Source organism: Pinus tabuliformis, chromosome 7 (assembly GCF_031772625.1).
Source record: "Pinus tabuliformis cultivar Carrire ecotype Pingquan chromosome 7, CPIR1, whole genome shotgun sequence".
Taxonomy (NCBI): Eukaryota; Viridiplantae; Streptophyta; class Pinopsida; order Pinales; family Pinaceae; genus Pinus; species Pinus tabuliformis.
The window spans coordinates 1,906,793,550-1,906,812,276 of NC_142293.1; the positions used below are offsets into that span (position 1 = coordinate 1,906,793,550).

At 42.9% G+C, this 18,727-nt stretch overlaps 1 pseudogene; it reads left to right on the forward strand.

Annotated features, from left to right (window-relative positions):
* Positions 1-15,319: 15,319 nt before the first annotated feature.
* Positions 15,320-15,862, forward strand: LOC149256102 (uncharacterized; annotated as a pseudogene).
* Positions 15,863-18,727: the final 2,865 nt, after the last annotated feature.

Consider the following 18,727-nt stretch of genomic DNA (forward strand, 5'->3'; position numbering starts at 1 on the left):
GGTACAACCCGTTGCGGGGCTGCGCCAGTGGAATTCCGTCATAATCCATTAACTCGTAGGCTCCTTTTGCTAACACCCTTTTAACAATATAGGGGCCCATCCATAAGGAATTGAATTTACCTGCTCCCAATTTATCAGATTCTTGGTCATAAAGCAAGACCAAATCACCTTCTGAGAAGACAAGGGGTTTGACATTTTTGTCGAACTGCACCTTGACTCGTTTATTATGGGCTTCGTTAGCCAAAGTGTCGTCACAACGGGTTTCATCCAGTTGGATTAATTCCAAGAAACGAGCCTCTTCTTCCGAAGTTCTGGGGAGGAGATCAATTGCGAGTTTAAGCGACGAAATTTCACACTGGATTGGCAAGACTGCTTCAAGGCCGTACACCAGTTGGAAAGGTGTGAACCCGGTTGCGTTCTTTACCGACGTTTGGTAAGCCCACAAGGCTAAATACAGGATTAGGTGCCACCTTCTTTTATGAACCCCGATCATCCTTTGCAACATATGCTTCAGGACCTTGTTGATTGCTTCAACTTGTCCGTTGGCTTGCGGATAATACGGGGTAGAGCTGTCGTGAGATAGCCCTAGCTTGGCAGCTAATTCGACCATCATGTGATTGCGAAAATGCGATCCATGATCTGTAACTATAGCCTGTGGAACGCCGAACCTGGCGACTACATGATTGAAAAAGAAAAGGGCAGCTGTTTCACCAGTGTTATCCAATGTATGCATCGCCTCGGCCCATTTGGTAAAATAGTCAACAGCGACTATAATATACCCATGCCCCCCGGTCGAGGTGGGGTTACATTGCATGAAATCGATGCCCCATTTGGCGAAAGGCCCAACAACAACTATTGGCTGTAAAGGTGTGGGTGGTTTTCTGGTTTTGCTATCAAAAATTTGACAAGCATGGCAACTTCTGACTGTGATTATGCAATCTTTGAACATGGTTGGCCAGAAGTATCCTGCTCGTAAGATTTTTTGTGCTGTTGCATATCCAGATTGATGCCCCCCACACGTGCCTGAATGACACTCATTCAGGGCTTTTTCGGCCTCCTCATGGGTTAGGCACCTCCTCAGAACTGTATCGATACCACGACGGTAAAGTGTATCACCGATGATCATGTAGTCTTTTGCTTGGTATCGTATACGTTTCTGTTCAGAGTGAGAGGTGTTAGGCCTGAATTTTTGGGTTTGGAGATAAATTATGATATCTCCATACCACTCATTTCTTGTAGATATCAGAAACAAACTTTCGTCCACGATTGACTCTTCGGATGTTTCATCGTTGGACGACGATGGGAGGTCGCATAATAATTCTGCGAAAACTAGAGCTTTCTTTGATTTGGATTTTACAAATTCCAGATCAAACTCTTGAAGGATCGCTATCCATTTTGAATATTTGCCCCCCAGCAACTGTCGTGACAGTATATAAGTCATGGGGTTGCAATCTGACAAAATGGTAGTTTTCCGAAAGAGGACATAATGTCGAAATCTTTGAATCGCTTGAACAGCTGCAAGCGCTAGTTTTTCAACATAAGAATATTTACTTTCTGTATCATTTAAGTTTTTACTTAAATAATATATAGGATGTTCAATTCCATCGACTTCTTGAACTAAAACCATCGCAATGGTCGTATCTACTGCAGCCAGATACAGGTTAAAATCTCTTTGATAGTCTGGGGCATACATTAATGATGCTTTTACTAGAAAATCTTTCAGAGAATCAAAGGAAGCTTGCGCCACCTGGTCCCAGACGAAAGGTACATCCTTTTTCAAAAGATGAGTATAACCTTTAGCAAGTTCTACGCAATTTGGAATGAACCTCCTCAGAAAGTTTGCTTTCCCTTGGAGTTTCTGAATCTGAAGCAAATTTGAAGGTGGAGGCAAATTAATGATTGCCTGAACGTTGCAAGGGTCGAGACGAATCCCATCCTTAGAGAATACAAATCCAAGTAAACGACCAGAACCGATGCAAAACACACATTTGTGCGGATTGAGTCTTATCTTGTAGTGTCGGCAACGTAGAAATATCGCTCTTAAATGCTGCGGATGATCAGTCCGCTTTCGCGAATGAGCCGGAAGGTCATCGAGATAAGGTTGAACGATGTTCTTGATGTCATGGAAGGCATAATTCATTGCCCTCTGAAACATCGCCCCTGCGTTCTTTAAACCAAAGGGTAATTTTCGATAAGCGAATGTGCCCCACGGACAAATAAATGCAGTCTTTGACTGGTCCTGTGGGCGGATATTTAATTGATTATACCCGGAAAAACCATCCATAAATGAAAAGATTTCACATCCGGCGCATTCATCAATTATCTGGTCGATGAAGGGTGTAGGGTAGTTGTCCTTTGGACAAGCTTGGTTTACATCCCTATAATCGACACACACTCTGATTGTCCCTTGTTTCTTCATAACAGGGACAATATTCGATACCCAATCGGTTAGAGGAACCGGGTAGATGAAACCAGCATGGAGGAGCTTTTCAACTTCTGCTTTAATGGCAGCGGCTTTCTTGGGGTGCACCTGCCGAAGCCGTTGTCTTACTGGTTTGACATCAGGATACATTTTAATTTCATGTTCAACGATACTCGAGTCTATGCCTGGCATTTCATCATATGACCAAGCAAAGACATCTCTGAATTCGCGAAAAAGAGCGTTATATATTTCCAGTTCTGAAGGGGAACAACCTTTTCCGACATAAATATTTTCTACAATATTTGTTTTAGTCGAGATATTTATGGCTATAGTTTCTTCAATATTGGATAATTTTCGCTCGGAATCCACCGTATTTAGAGTATTTGATAGGAATTCAAAAACTGAAGGGTGATAAAGGTCATGTTGAGTATCTTCTTCATATTCTGGAAGAAGGGAACGATGGTGGTGATCATTCCATGGTGCCCCTTCAATCAACATTGATTGTAGAATTCCTTCGTCAGTCCCATGTACTTTCGACCAAGGATCTAATGGGGTACCATATTCTTTAGACCTATCTACCCAAACGCTTGACGAGCGTTGATTTGGGTTCGCCTCCCATGCTCGAAACATTGATTGCTACAATATTTCTATAGGGCTTGGGGGAAAAACCATTGCATGATCCATGTCTTTTGCGACCTTCGTGGAAGATATCATGTTGCAGGTTGCTACTAATGCTATATTTCTTATGTATAGAGGAGGTGGAAGCGCGAAAGTTCCCATCATTGTGGGGTCTTTCAGTAGACCTACTCCGATGTCTTGAAGTGAATGGTTTCTCTCATGGATCATGGGAATGCTTCCTGTAACTTGTGAATCATTAGGGAGGAAGTTCTGTTGGTCGACGACCATAATCCCTCCTTCAAATGGGAATGTGATCTTCCTAAAATAAGTCGACACAACAGCTGCCATGGCATAGATCCATGGTCTACCCAGTAGGATGTTGTAGTCAAGATTCCCATCGATGACCTCAACATCAATTTCTACTGTTTTTCCTCCCAGTTCAACCTTCAAGTTATTAAGGATACCTTACGGGGTATAAGTCCTTCCATCGAAGGCTTTTAATGTCGTCGAAGATCGCGACAAGGTTGGAGATCCTAAAGTTTTCTAGCAACTCATCGACATAATACATGTAGATGCTCCCTCATCAATAATTGTTCTGTGAATAGTTTTGTTGAGGGCTTTCACTTGAATAAGGAAAGCTAGTTGAGCTGGTAACTGAGGATCGTATCCTTTGTGATCAAAGGATACAAGATTGGAATCCTTAGGATCAACCCCACCAATAGCCGATAACAAAGCCTGCCTTTGGGATGGGAAATTTTGTAATACCTCAAGAGTCGACATAGCGGATGGCGATTGGGCCAAATCTTCCACTATGTTATAATGCTGCGCCGCTCTGGCGCGAGGATTAAATGTCGACTTGTGTACTAGTCCATTTAGCAGTTTTATTGTTAATTCAGGAATGATTGCCGGTACAACTTCTGTCGAAGTTGTTGTCGAACTACTTGGTTGATCTTTACCTTTGTCGTTCGACAGCTGCGGATTCCCATAATCTTTGTTCCTTGTCGAAATCAAAGCATCATTTTGCTATTTTGAAACCGACAACATAAGCACTTGCGACGGGGAAGCATTTCCACTATCAACCAGATTTTGACCTGGGTTGGGAAATGGATTAGTTAACACAGCTGAGGTTTGGGAACTTTTAAAGAAACTCTTCAACTCAGCTTTGAATGGACAATTCCTTGTATAATGATCCTCCTCATCACATATTTGACATGGATAATTTGGTTTCCCTTTCCCAGGAGGGTTTGAAGAAGTTTTTCCCGGAGATGACTCACCCTGTTTCTTCTTCTTCCCTTTGTTTTGCTTCTTCTTGCTTCCTGGTTGATTGGTTTCTTTTCCTTTATCTGCTGATACGGCATTTACTTCCGAAGCAAGAATTTCTTCTTTTGCATTTTCTTCCGAATTCTTACGGACTTTCTTAGACGAAGCCTTTATCGATTTCGTGTTTGCCGTGCCAATCACGCCATCACCAGCATGAGAGTCAGTATTGGATTTAGGAGGAGGAGGAATTGAAAATTCCGGTCTAGGGGCGTCGGGTATTTTGTCGTAGAGCGTGCCAGACTGAGTATAAACTAAGTCTAGATATTGTGCACGAGCAATAACTTGCTCCTCTGTTACGACTCCCCCTTTTGCCACATCTTCCATTATAGCAGGAAGTAACGACTTTATAAACCATTCAGCTAACAGCTGATCGGGAATGTATGTTTTCACCATCCTACGACGACGACGCCACTCATGTATATGATCAGATATATGAGTGGCAGTTGTCTGCTTGAAGTTGGTTAATATTTCTGTTCCCGTTTCATACCTTATCGGTAATTGAAAATGGGTTAAGAAAGTCGTGGCTAGGGAGCTAAAATTGTTGAACGAGGCTCTAGGTAACCCAATATACCATTTTGCCGCTGGACCCGTTAATGTCCTCTGGAAAAGGCGAAGCCTTATCGAATCATCATTTAGGGTGTTTGATGAACACCATAGATGAAAAGTCATCACATGATTCGATGGGTCTTCACCTGGATTTCCATTGAATTTAGGAATGTCAGATGGAAGTTTGTGAGGAATCGCTGGCCACCAAGGGGCATAAGCAATCGGATCGTTGGTTAACCGGTGTAAATCGGGTAACTCTAAAGTTGCCACGAATGGTAACTGTTGATTCAGGTTCGGCGAAGCATAACCAGGGTACGAGGGAATCGCTTGAGCAGTGGGCCTTTTCATACCAGCATAATGTAATTGATGTTGGTATGACTGATACGGTTGGTGGACTTGACCACTGTAAAGCGGTTGGTTTTGACCGTTTTGAATATACGGTTGTCCACTGTTCGCAAAGATCTGCTGCTCAGAACATTGGTACACTTGGTGGAATTATGGTTGTTGGTATTGCACTAGCCATGGTTGTGAAGCCATGTTCTGTTGTGTTATGCTAACCGTTGGACCAAGTGATCCAGGTGGATATTGGTGGCCACCTGCCAAGTCCACCTGGACCCCCACCATTGTCTTTCTCAGCATTTTCAGTTTCCTTAATTGTAGCACAACTTACTATTTTTAGCAGTTTTTCGGGTCCTGAACTTCCGGAGCCGTTTTGAGGCCCTAAACGACGTTTTTTGGGGAATCCAGGGGCAACACCAGTCCATGGAATGGACTGGTGTTGCCCATTCCAACAATGATAGTGCTCGGATAGATCTTTCTAATGAGCTATTGTACGCGTCAAACGGAGATCATATGCCAAAGTTACGACCCCGGGAAGTTGATGTACCAACTTACCCCCAAACGGGGCCCACAGTGTGGCGTTTCATCTCCTAGGGTTAGGTTTTGGAATGTTAAGGGTTTTTCCATTGTTTCTCAACAATAAATAGGCCTTCGAGCCTCATTGTAACACAGTTCAGAGGCATGTAGCCATCACATCTCTTCTCAGAGATAAGCTACCATCGCCCTAGCTAGTTTATTTCCATTTCTGTTTGTAAGCATATTTCAGTATTTTCCATTAATGAAATGAAGTATTATTTCCGCTGCATCTTTGTGTATATGGTTATCTCTGTAATTTGTTGCGTTCCTGTTTAAATCCGGATTAGTGGTATCAGAGCGGTCTGCTTTTTCTCTGTTTTTCTTTGCATGTCCCCAACAAGGTCGGGATATAAGGAGTTAGGGCTTGAACTGGTTGAACCTTTGCAAGACCAGCCTCGCAAATCCCGACGGCCTCCCATGGCGGACGAGAAGAAAGACGAGGGGGCAGGAGATCCCATCAAAATCTTGCTCGAAGAAGCGCTCGAGCGACAACGGAACGCGATGATGGACAGCTTTGCGCAGATCCTTCAGCGGCTACCCAGAAGCGACGCATCGGCTTCCAGCAGCTCCTCTAGAAACGCCACACCCTTTAAGGTACAAGTTAATTTTGAAATCCCCATATTCGAGGGTCAGATAGACGCCGATTCCGTAGATAAATGGTTAAATCTGCTAGAGGGTTATTTTTCTGTTCATGAATTTTCGAGTCGGGAAAAGATTGTTTTTGCTCTTCTCAAAGCAGCCCCCCACGTCAAGGACTGGTGGGAAACCTACTGCGAGCAGAAGGATGAAAGTACTGGCTCACTATTTTCAGCCGCACCCACCTGGGATTCGTTCTGGGATGCCATCAAGGAGCAGTACTACCCTGTCGGAAGCTATGAGGATGAATACATAAAGTGGACCACGCTGCGGCAGGGAAGGGACCAAGATGTGCCGGAGTTCACCAATCTTTTCCATACCCTTCGCACAAAGTTGGGTATCAAGGATTCGGAGCAACATTTGATACTCAAATACCGTGGCTGCCTGCACAAGTACATCCAGGAAGAAATACAGTTCCTAAACATCCCCTCGCTCGGCGCAGCATACCGGTATGCCGTCAAGGTCGAGCAGAAGTTTAAACAAAAGAAGCGAGACTTTGGATCTGCGAATCCAAAGCAGGGGAAAGGTGCCCCTAAACCACAGAACAAAGGACAAAGCCAAGGCGGGACAGCCCAAGACAACCAGCCGAAGCTGCAAGCAAAGAGCAACGCCGCGAAGCCGAGAAAGGACACTGGAAAATGGTGCGAGTTCCATAAGAGCTCCACTCACAACACAAGTGAGTGTCGGGCCAAGCAGTCACTGGTGGCTGAGCTAAAGGTTTCAGAATCAGATGCATGTTCCGACTCTGAGTCAGAACCCGATAAGGGGTATGAAAAAGGGAAGCAGATCATTGATGCGGATCCCAGCGCCACTGTTGCTACCGCAAAGATCCAGAAAAATGAACCCGAAGATCCAGAGGAGGAGGAGCGTCTCTTCCACTCCCAGATGTGGGTAAAGGGCTCCCCGATACAGTTCATTGTTGATAGCGGGAGTCAAAAGAACCTCATTTCGGCAGAGGTCGTGAAGCGGTTGGGCTTACCGACCACAGCACATCCACAACCATACACCATTGGGTGGCTTCACCAAGGGCGAGATCTTCGCGTGAGCCAGCAGTGTCGCCTTCCATACAACATCAAGCCCTTCACGGATGAGGTATTGTGTGACATTGCTCCCCTTGAAGTTTGTGATGTATTACTAGGACAACCATACTTGTGGAAGCGACATGCTGTGTATGAATCAAGGCCCCGTGCTGTTATTATTACATTGGGAAATAAGTTGTTCAGGATACCAGAGGTAGCACCACCTGCCGCCATCTCTTTGATTACTGCAAAACAATGCAGTAAGATCATTTCCAAAACCAGGAAATTTGTTTTCCTGATGATACGCCCTCAAGGGAAGAAGAAGACAGTGGCCGCGGCCTCCAAACGGGGTCCCTCTGCACGGCAGCTACAGATGGACAAGATTGTGGAGGAGTACGAAGACATCTTCACCTCCCCGGCAGGGGTTCCTCTGCACTGTCAAGTCAAGCACTCCATCGATCTGACCCCAGGTGCGCCGCTACCCAATGGACCAATTTATCGGCGCTCCGTTCTGGAGAACAATGAAATCAAGAGGCAGATTCAGGAGCTCCTGCAGAAAGGTCACATCCGTCCGAGTTCTTCGCCCTGTGGGAGCCCGATAGTGTTGGTACAGAAGAAGGATGGGACGTGGAGACTCTGTATTGACTATCGGGCGCTGAACAAGATCACTGTCCGTAATAGGTACCCGATCCCGCGGATTGATGACCTCCTAGACCAACTAAAGGGGGCGAAATATTTCAGCAAGATCGATCTGAAGTCAGGATATCACCAGGTACCAATTGAACCCTCAGATGTGTGGAAGACTGCCTTCAAATCCAAGGAGGGCCTCTTCGAATGGTTGGTCATGCCTTTCGGATTGACGAATGCTCCTGCAACCTTTATGAGGCTAATGGATGACATCTTGCGGCCATTCACCAACTCCTTTGTAGTAGTATACTTGGATGACATTCTGATCTTCAGCCAGAGTTGGGAAGAGCACCTCCACCACATCCGACAGGTTCTCCAAACACTGCGGCAACACAAGCTATGTGCCAATTTGGAGAAATGCACTTTTGGCATGACCGAGGTTCAGTATCTGGGATACATCATTGATGAACAGGGGGTGCATGTCGATCCAGCCAAGGTCCAAGTCATTCGGGATTGGCCCTCTCCAACCACTCTAACAGAGCTCCGCAGCTTTCTAGGTCTTGCCAACTTCTACCGCAGGTTTGTGTTGGGATTTTCTCATATTTCTTGGCCCTTGAGTCAAGTCACCAAGGGCGGGGCGAAAGCAAAATTCTTTTGGTCTGAATCTCAACAGAAGGCATTCATGGAGTTGAAGGATCGCCTCTGCACGGCACCAGTGCTCGCGTTACCAGATTTACAACAACCATTTGAGGTCGAGACAGATGCCTCTGACTATGCTATTGGGGCAGTCCTTACTCAACATGGACATCCAGTGGCATATCACAGTGAAACACTTTCAGACACAGTCCGGAAGTACCCCACTTATGATAAAGAGATGTATTCCATTGTACAGGCCTGCCGACAATGGAAGCATTACATTTTGGGGAAGGAAACGGTCATCCACACAGACCACCGACCTCTGCAGTTCATACAGACCCAAGGGAAATTGCAGAATGATCGCCATCAGAAGTGGTCTACATACCTGCAACAGTTTCACTTGAATATCAAGTATAAAAAGGGCAGCACCAATAATGTTGCAGATTGCCTCAGTCGACCACCGATCATGGCGCTAACCACCGTGCTCAACTCTTGTGGGCACGAGACTTCTGATTGGCCACTTCTCTACAAAAGCGACCCAGAATTCGGCCACACATACCAGACACTCTTGGAGGGTCGGCAGGTTGCAGATTTTCACCTCCAAGATGCCCTATTATGCCACCTCGGTCACCTTTGTGTTCCTTCAAGCGAGCGTGCCAAGATGATTTGGGAAGCACACTACAGTCGGGCTGCTGGGCATTTCGGGTTCGAGAAAACAGTGGCAGTACTGCAAAACTATTTCTATTGGCCGAATCTTCGACAGGATGTTGGGAAGTACATCCGATCATGTACTGCCTGTGCCATTGCCAAACCGACCATTAAGAAGCAAGGCCTCTATACCCCGTTGCCTACCCCTAGTCGACCTTGGGAATCCATCTCCATGGATTACATGTCAGGCCTTCCTTCCACTAAGCATGGAAATGACTGTGTTTTTGTGGTCGTCGACAGGTTCTCAAAGATGGCCATTATGATGGCCTGCAAGAAGAATATCACAGCAGAAGCCACTGCTAAACTCTTCTTTGAACGAGTGTGGGTGCACTTTGGGATCCCACAGTCTATCATCTCAGATCGGGACAGTCGGTTTCTCAGCACCTTTTGGTCCAGTCTCTGGTCAATGCTGGACACCAAACTCACGAAGTCCACAGCCTTCCATCCTCAAACTGATGGCCAGACAGAGGTTGTCAATAGGATGATTGTGCACATTCTGCGCATGTATAACTCAAAGCATCCACGCACATGGGACGAGAGCCTCCCCTACGTTCAGCACAGCTACAACCGAGCTCTTCACAGCTCCACTGGCCATAGCCCTTTTCAGGTGGGTTTGGGATTCCAGCCACTATGCCCCATTGATGTGGCCATGCCACTTGCAGCTACTCACATGAATTCAGCTCATGTCCAGTCCGAAACAGATAAGGCCACCAGCTTCATTGAGCGCATCCAACATATTCGCCAGCAGGTCCATGACATTCTTGAGAAATCAAATGCCAAGTACAAGCAGCGACATGATCAACATCGGGTGCCACACAAGTTTCAGGTGGGCGACAAAGTCTGGTTGCATTTGCAAAAGGAACGCCTTACTGGAGCCTATCGGAAATTGAGACCACTCCGATATGGTCCTTACACCATTACTAAGGCTATGGGAGACAATGCATTTGAGCTCAGCATTCCCCCATTCCTTGGCCTGCACCCAGTATTCAATGTGGACCGCCTTCGGCCATACTTTCCACCATTGCTAGACACATCCGACATTGCAGAACAGCTCAAACCCACAGAATTAAATCCAGATTGCATGGAACAAGCTGCAACTGATCGGATCATGGACACACAGATCAAGAACACTCGCCAACAGAATATCCAACTGTATCGAGTTGTCAAAGCGGGCCAACTCCTTCAGCAGGGCAAGTGGCTCACCAGGGAACAAGTTCAGCAGAAGTTTCCTCATCTCATGGAGGAGCTCAACGCAATGGGGACCATTGCTTCCTAAGGGGGGAGGAATGATCCAGGTGGATATTGGTGGCCACCTGCCAAGTCCACCTGGACCCCCACCATTGTCTTTCTCAGCATTTTCAGTTTCCTTAATTGTAGCACAACTTACTATTTTTAGCAGTTTTTCGGGTCCTGAACTTCCGGAGCCGTTTTGAGGCCCTAAACGACGTTTTTTGGGGAATCCGGTAGTGTTGCCCGTTCCAACAATGATAGTGCTCAGATAGATCTTTCTAATGAGCTATTGTACGCATCAAACGGAGATCATATGCCAAAGTTACGACCCCGGGAAGTTGATGTACCAACTTACCCCCAAACGGGGCCCACAGTGTGGCGTTTCATCTCCTAGGGTTAGGTTTTGGAATGTTAAGGGTTTTTCCATTGTTTCTCAACAATAAATAGGCCTTCGAGCCTCATTGTAACACAATTCAGAGGCATGTAGCCATCACATCTCTTCTCAGAGATAAGCTACCATCGCCCTAGCTAGTTTATTTCCATTTCTGTTTGTAAGCATATTTCAGTATTTTCCATTAATGAAATGAAGTGTTATTTCCGCTGCATCTTTGTGTATATGGTTATCTCTGTAATTTGTTGCGTTCCTGCTTAAATCCGGATCACCAAGGTGTGGGGTAATTGTACCCGTTTGGACCTATGTCGCCCCACCAGTTGGCGATTGTGGTTATGACCCATGGTCAAGGGGCTGTTGCATTACAACCTGAGAAATATGAGGTTGACATGCAACAGGCATCGCTTGAACTTGTGACACTGTTACAATAGCCGGTGTGGTTGGGATGTTCATCATAGGTACACACTGTTGCATAGAATATACAACCCTTGGTTGTTGAGGTAGCATAGGTACCCAACCACTTGATGTAATTCCAGTATAACCTGAATATTGTTGTGAACTCCCGTATGGATACCCTCCCGGAGGGGGTAATGAAAGGGCATACTGCCCCCCATACGGTAGCAATCCGGAACTCAAGGGGATTGATTGTCCTTGGGGACTGGATTGCCCAAACTGACCTCCAAATGGATCAATCTGGCGAGTCTCAACATAAGAGTTGCCGCATATTATTCCGGATGAACAAACTGGAACAGACCACACTGTCGAAATAGGCCCTTGGTGGACTCCTTCTAGCTGTTGTGAGCTACTCGGGATAGATGGTATGCCGGCAAACATTGTCGGAGTGACAGCAGGGGCTTCTACTGTCGCTGTGTCGTTTGACACAGTCGTAGATGTTTACGGTTGTTCAGACATTTTAAGTCTATCCAATAGATTGCCTAGCGATTCTACAGGAACTTCCACTTGTGGTGGATTAACTTCTGATGAAGGAAATAGAGTGACCCCGACTCCAAAATGGGTTGGAGTACTTGCTTGCGGATCCTCTACAATTTCTTCAATTGCAATCAAACCAGGTGGAAGAGGAAGACCGTCAGGTCTGTAAAATATTTCTGGTGCCGAAGAAGGGGTTGTTTCGACAGCGATAGTTGTTTGAGGAACAAAACTCTCTGGACTGGTTACAGATGGAACTGGTTCAGTTATACAAGTATTTGCCCCCAGACTGGGATCAATATTACTGTCCTTCTGTGGCTGTTGAACTTCTTCTATAGAGGCAGGGTTTCCAGAAATGTTTGGAGTAACCGGAATCTCGGATGTAGTTGGAACACTTGTTCTAACTTTGATGGGAGATTTTGAACCGGTTAAACGAGTTCGCTTTGTCCGTACTGTTTTCGATTCTGGAGACAAAGACGGTTGACTCGTAAGCCTCCGCGAATGACGGGGTTTCAATTGACTTTCTTCCACGATTGCGGATTACTCAATCAACCAAAATACAAAAAGGGGAAATTGGTGTTTCCGAATTGAATGAATTTTATTAGACGCTTTAGACACAACTTGCTTTTTCAGTTTTAAAGAGTCGAGAAAAAGCTAAAGATGACTCTAGTCTCCTTCGATGTTTTAACGAGCCCGAAGTGACAAATGCTCGGATTGACTTTTCTGTTATAGAATCTGAAAAAGGCCAAAAGAAACTACTATGGAGATCTAGGCAGAGGGTGTGCCAAACTTTTCGCAAAACCACAGAATACTTTTTATGGTACGGGTGGTCGATCTTCGTGAATGCTGTGTTCACTGCATTGCGATCAGTAGGGCGGTCGACACGGCTTCCTAAGGATAAAAGATATATGCCTATAGGGGTCTCCCAATATATACGCGACGGTACGTGGGAGCACAATCTGTACTAGCGCTACCGTCTCTCAGGAGGAATCACCCACCTTCTTCGAGATCGACAGTCACTAGGCTTAACGACGCCGGAACACGTCTCTAGCCTAGACCTCTATGTTGTGCGTTATGTTACAAAGCGTTGTTAGGTTCATTCAGTTTATTTTAGGTTCATCTTTTTAAAGTTTGCCTTTCAAGGTTCACCACGAGATGTATGATACAAATTCCTAAATGCAGTCTAAGATGATAAGCAAGCTTTACAATCTTTCAACTTTGAGAATCCTAGCTACCAAGGGAAAAGAATAACACTATCTTTTCTCAAAGAGAAATCAACACACTCTAATGCACTTTCCCTAAATCCAACATGCAAACTATCAAATGCAAAATGCACAATGCAAGTGTTTGTTTTTAACTTTCTTAGTATAAATGCCTACAAAGAAAGCTTTTTGTACAACTTTGAATTTGCTTTTAAAATGATCAATACAAACAAGTTCACTTTTCTTCGAAATCAACAAGGGTAGAAGAGATTACAATCACTTTGCGATTTTCGAAATAATGACTTGTTTTGAAACTTTGAAAGAGACAAATTCAAACCAATAAGCAAAAGTAAAACTATAATCAATCTGAAAACAACCAATGAACTCTCTTCTAAGATCACTCTCAATCAGATCTGAATCAAAGGCTACAGGATGACTACTTTACTCATGCAAAGGAAAACTGTAAATGACGCCACAAACACATAAAAACACTTACAGTCTTTTTGTACAAAAATGAGGCGGAATTCAAGCAAAGAAAAGGCTTATCAGACTCGCTCCTATGCTGGTTAAAGGCTGCAAAAACAGAGATCAAAACAGGGCAACAGAGGACAAAGAACCCGAGCTGCATAAGGCCACACTGGTTCAATGCAGGTCTAACACTGTCAGTTTGACATTCGCGCATGTAGCCCCTTCGGGACCTGCGTTGAAATGCAGACTGCCTTCACAGTGCCTGCGCTGAAAGAGAAACTCTCGTTTCCCTTGGTTTCTGGGTCACAAAATGCTCAAAAATCAACTGTTTCAAACCAAATCAGAAACACAAGCAAGGTATAAACGGAGGGATGCTTTGATAGGGTACTAAAGACTATCACAAGGATCATCAAATCATTTGTGGATCTAGTTTAGATCATAGACAAGTCCAACCACTAGATCAAAGCAGCAACTTTCTACTTTGCATCCGGGAAAGATGCAGTTCAATAGTTGCTGTCAAGTCTATGAAGTAAAAAAATGACGGAAACACAAATGAAATGAATAAACAAGTTCTTCCCCAGTGGAGTCACCAATTTTTTGTGGGGAAAAATTCCTATGCAGGACGATCCTATCCACCTAAGGTGTGACAACGCCTTAGCAATAAACGAATACACCTATTATGATTTCTTCCTTTATGAAATGTGAAAGAGGGGAGATCGGCAGACTTACCGTTGTCTTCCGGTTGTCCCTCGAACTAGATCCTCTTCTCTTTGTGTGTCCACAGCTACTTGCCTCCTCGCTTGATCAAGAGAACAACTACTTGAATCCCACGAGATCACAAGAGAACAGCTACCTGTGACAACAGAACAACTACTTGCGACAAGAGAAGAACACAATACAAAGGCAAATATGCATATTCATAAATGATTCAAGATTAGAAGTAAATCAAATATACTAATTCAATCATATAAAATACACCAGCATATAGGAAAGAATCAAGATAGCTTTATTGATAAGTAACAGGGTTCAGGAAGAGATACAACCCATGGGGCTCCAATCCAGCATCTCCTTCCCAGCAGAATGGAATTCCTTCTTCAGCTCCCTTCAAAGCATTACACACCCAATGTTTCCAGCCACAAACCAACAACAATTCTTTGCAATTACCCAATTCCAACCCCCTTTTGATCCCATGGAGGAGAGATCCATATATAGATGTTTGGAGAGAGGATGAGTCAGCTTGAGATCTGACTAGTGTACTCTCCCTCTCTCAGTTCTTGAGGCCACTTGGAGGTTCTTGCTTCCACTTGGAGATTTGGAACCTCTTACTCTTCACCAGTCGAATTCCTTGATGCAAGTGTCATTTTGGAAGCTTCCTGGGCATTGACACCTTGAGGAATGACTCTGCCACATGTCCAAACTCGCTCAGCGCAGATAGCCTTTGTTGGAGTTGACATTCAACGCAGGTAGACAGTGGAGCAGTTGACATTCAGCGCAGATGCTCAGTGGAGCAGTTGACATGATCCAGAATTGGCTTGTTTTTGAGTGTTTTCAGGTGGAGAACTTCTGTGAATTGTTGTGGTTAGTTTGCCTTGTTCCTCTAGGGGTAGGAACAACATGTTTAGGGACTTTGGATCCCTTAGATTATGGACATTTCATGCTCGAGGCTGTAAGGCACAAAAATGTCTATAACATCCCCTCCTTCTCTGCGTCGGATCGACCTCTTCCACCTCCTCATGCTTGCATTCTCAAGGATAATAAAGAGGAAGAATAAGAAGAAGAATAAGAGAAAAAGAAAAAATTTGGCCCATCAATATGGATGGGGTAATGTTGCCAATAGGGGATGCTATTCTTTACCTCTTGCATTACCCTCTCTTGTAAATTTTCCCCCAAAGGGGTAGGGTTAAGGCTAGGGTTAGCAGTATTGATCTGTGGAGGTGTGATCAACCGTGAAAAAATTTGGGAAATGATGTAGGAAATGGTTATGGAGAATGATATTCTATATCCACAATGTAGTAGCAAGAAAAGGAGGGAATTTATTCAAGAAAAGAAGCCTTCCAGTAATATAATTTAGCACTAAGAACCTCAATGAGGTTCCTCCTCTTCCTCATCTTGCAAGCCCAACCCCAAGACAAATTCCTCCTCGTCATGTCTCAGAGCCAAGAAAATTGATGGCAATGCAAATGTTCATGATTTGTAATGGTAATTGTAGTTTCAGACAAGAAGATTGATGATATAAGATAAACAATTAAGGGGTCATTATTAGGAGTATTATTATGGTTATAAATATTTTTTGTATCTAATTGGAAACAATAGTTGCATCATCATCGTCATCATCAAGAATTAACAATCCAAAACTTCATTTGTTCATTCAAATTTATGGTGTCTCTAGATCTGTGTATTATGGGATCATCATGAAGTGGGTCTTATCATGAACTGGGATACTGTCATAGCTTATAGAGATCGTAAACTCGTCAATGTTCTTACCTACTACATGTCACATGCTAGCTGCTTTTTTCAATTATTCTGGAAATTTGTCGTTTTCCTACCTTTTATTGATAAGACAGATCCTTACATTTGTATTCATTGTTTTTATTTTCCAAATTAGCTTTTTGGGTGCAAGCCTAGAGGAATTTGGTAATAATTAACAAATATTCTACATGTAAGAACCTACAAAAGCATATTGGCCCCATGTTGCTAAAAAAATGGGAAGTTTGGGTTGGAAGAAAAAAATAGCATCATTGTCTTTGTTCATTGTAAGTTATTTTTGTTGTCCTTCAATGTAGAATTATCCTCTTATGCAGATTTCTTTCCATATTGGGATTCAATTAAAAATTTAAATTTGTAACTTTTTATTTTCTAAGAATATTCACCACGATAATAAAACAAAAATTGAAACCATCAATCTTGCAATGCTCATGTTCATTATTTCTTGGGAGACTTGTTGTACCTATTTCTCATAAGGAGTCCTTGGCTGCAAAAACTACGTGAGGAAACCAACTCAACTAGCGTTTAGGTTCAACATGTTCCTTGAACTAGAGGGGCCTCCCTCAGTGATTATGAGGCTTTGTTTAATGTTGTTCACCTCTCACTGAACAATAGCGTTTGAAGCACAATGGCCAGATTTACAGTTTTAATTGGGGGTGATTTGCAATCAATGGAAATCTCTACCCACGATTAAAGGCCCCTCTCGCAGGGTCCCTTCAGAACGTGTTAGCTTCCAGCCTGACAAAATGGCTTAGATTTTCAAGGATTATGATAGAATAATGTAAGTATATTCCTAATAATTAAGTAGTCAGACAAACTTCTTAACAACTAACAAAATTTGGATGCATGTAGAAGATTTATATAGCCCAAAAAAACACATTGCAGAGTATTCAAGAAGACCAAACAGAGACCAATTCTAAGCGGAGCTCTTTTGAACAGATAGTCAATTAAGCTAATCTCTTTTAATGGCTATCAGAAGGCATAAAGCAGAAACCACTCAAAGAGGAGTTATCTTGGAAAAACAATCCAATAAGCTAATCTTTTTCTAAAGGTTATGATTTTGGAGGGAATTTAAGAATGGATTTATACTCAATCCACACTTACCCAGACCTTCCTATAAATGCTTTGAACATGTGTAGAAACAAGATATGAAAGACTAGAAAGACATACTATAAATCACAAAATTTTGTCAAACTAGAGTCGGAAGGCTTCCATTAGAAATCCAATAATGGAAGCTATTACAAAGTGAAGAGCCTTGGCATCAAAAGCGCACACATATTACTTCAATTGATTAAGTATTTATATAATTTCCTCATAAAATATCTTGATGAAAATATCAAGAGCTATTACAAATATTTGAAACCTATATTACAAAAATAGAACACAAATAGAGGTAACTAAAACTATTTCAATAGTTCTTGTACTATCCTTAAGGATTTTTGTTGATAAAGAAGAGAAATTTGAATTTTATTGCAACTCATATTTGATGAGGTGTCTGCCAAGTCACTAACTGTCCTTAGCCTTTTCCTCCTGAATTTATGAAAAATACGGTCGAGTCATTCCTTCGAATATCTCAATCCGAGATAGCTGTGTGAAAACTATGAGAGGTTTTTGTATTATATTACCTTAGGAAAAAAATCTCCTGCACTTTCCAAATATTTATATCGAATTATCTACAATAGTTTCTACAAAAAGCTGGCTTAAACTAGACATTGCATTGTCGAAAAAATAGGCTAAACATGATGAGTGTGTATCTCCCAAACCCTAACACTTGTGTGAAACATGGGATAGGCTTTTGTATTTTGTGATCTTATGAACCAAAACCTCTTCCAATTTCCAGATATTCATCTTTGTTTAGTCAATATATCCTCTTCAAAAAGGTTAGTAGAACAAGAAATGTATAGAAAACATGCCTTCAAAGATGCATTTGTACCTCCCAAACCATAATAGATATTAGAGAAATGAGAGAGGTTTTCTCACATGAGGATTTTTTCAACAAAAACCTCTTTTAGGTTTGGAAAATTCATTCCCAGCGGTGTTTAAACCATGTTTTAAGTTCCTTTATTACATCATTTAATCATGTTTAAATGCATGATCAACTAAATCAACCAGCTAATGAAACTTAAATTTAAATTTTGAGGGCACATTTAATCTTTAATGCCCATTTATTATTTATAAACTACTAAAACTTATTATATCAGAAAATTCAAATTATCAAAACTAATCATGTTACAACATCGGCTCCAATGGGGACTACTTCCCCTTGTGGGATGCAGAGAATTAGTAGACGAGTTTCCTTTAGTGTTGGGCATGGAGTCATACCATAAAATCACAAACCACTGATTTGTATTCTTATGTAGAAACATAACCAATTCCCATGGATCAGCGTTGTCATTTATACTCTTCTAGTTCACACTCTATAAAATGCAACCATATGCCTGAACTAATTCAGATTCTCTTTCATACTGAAATCTGAAAACTGAAAAGTTCTAGAGACTGAAAATATAAGCTGATCTATCATATACTCTTCAAATCACACCACTCATAAATAGTGAACACGCTGATCTACTGCATAGTA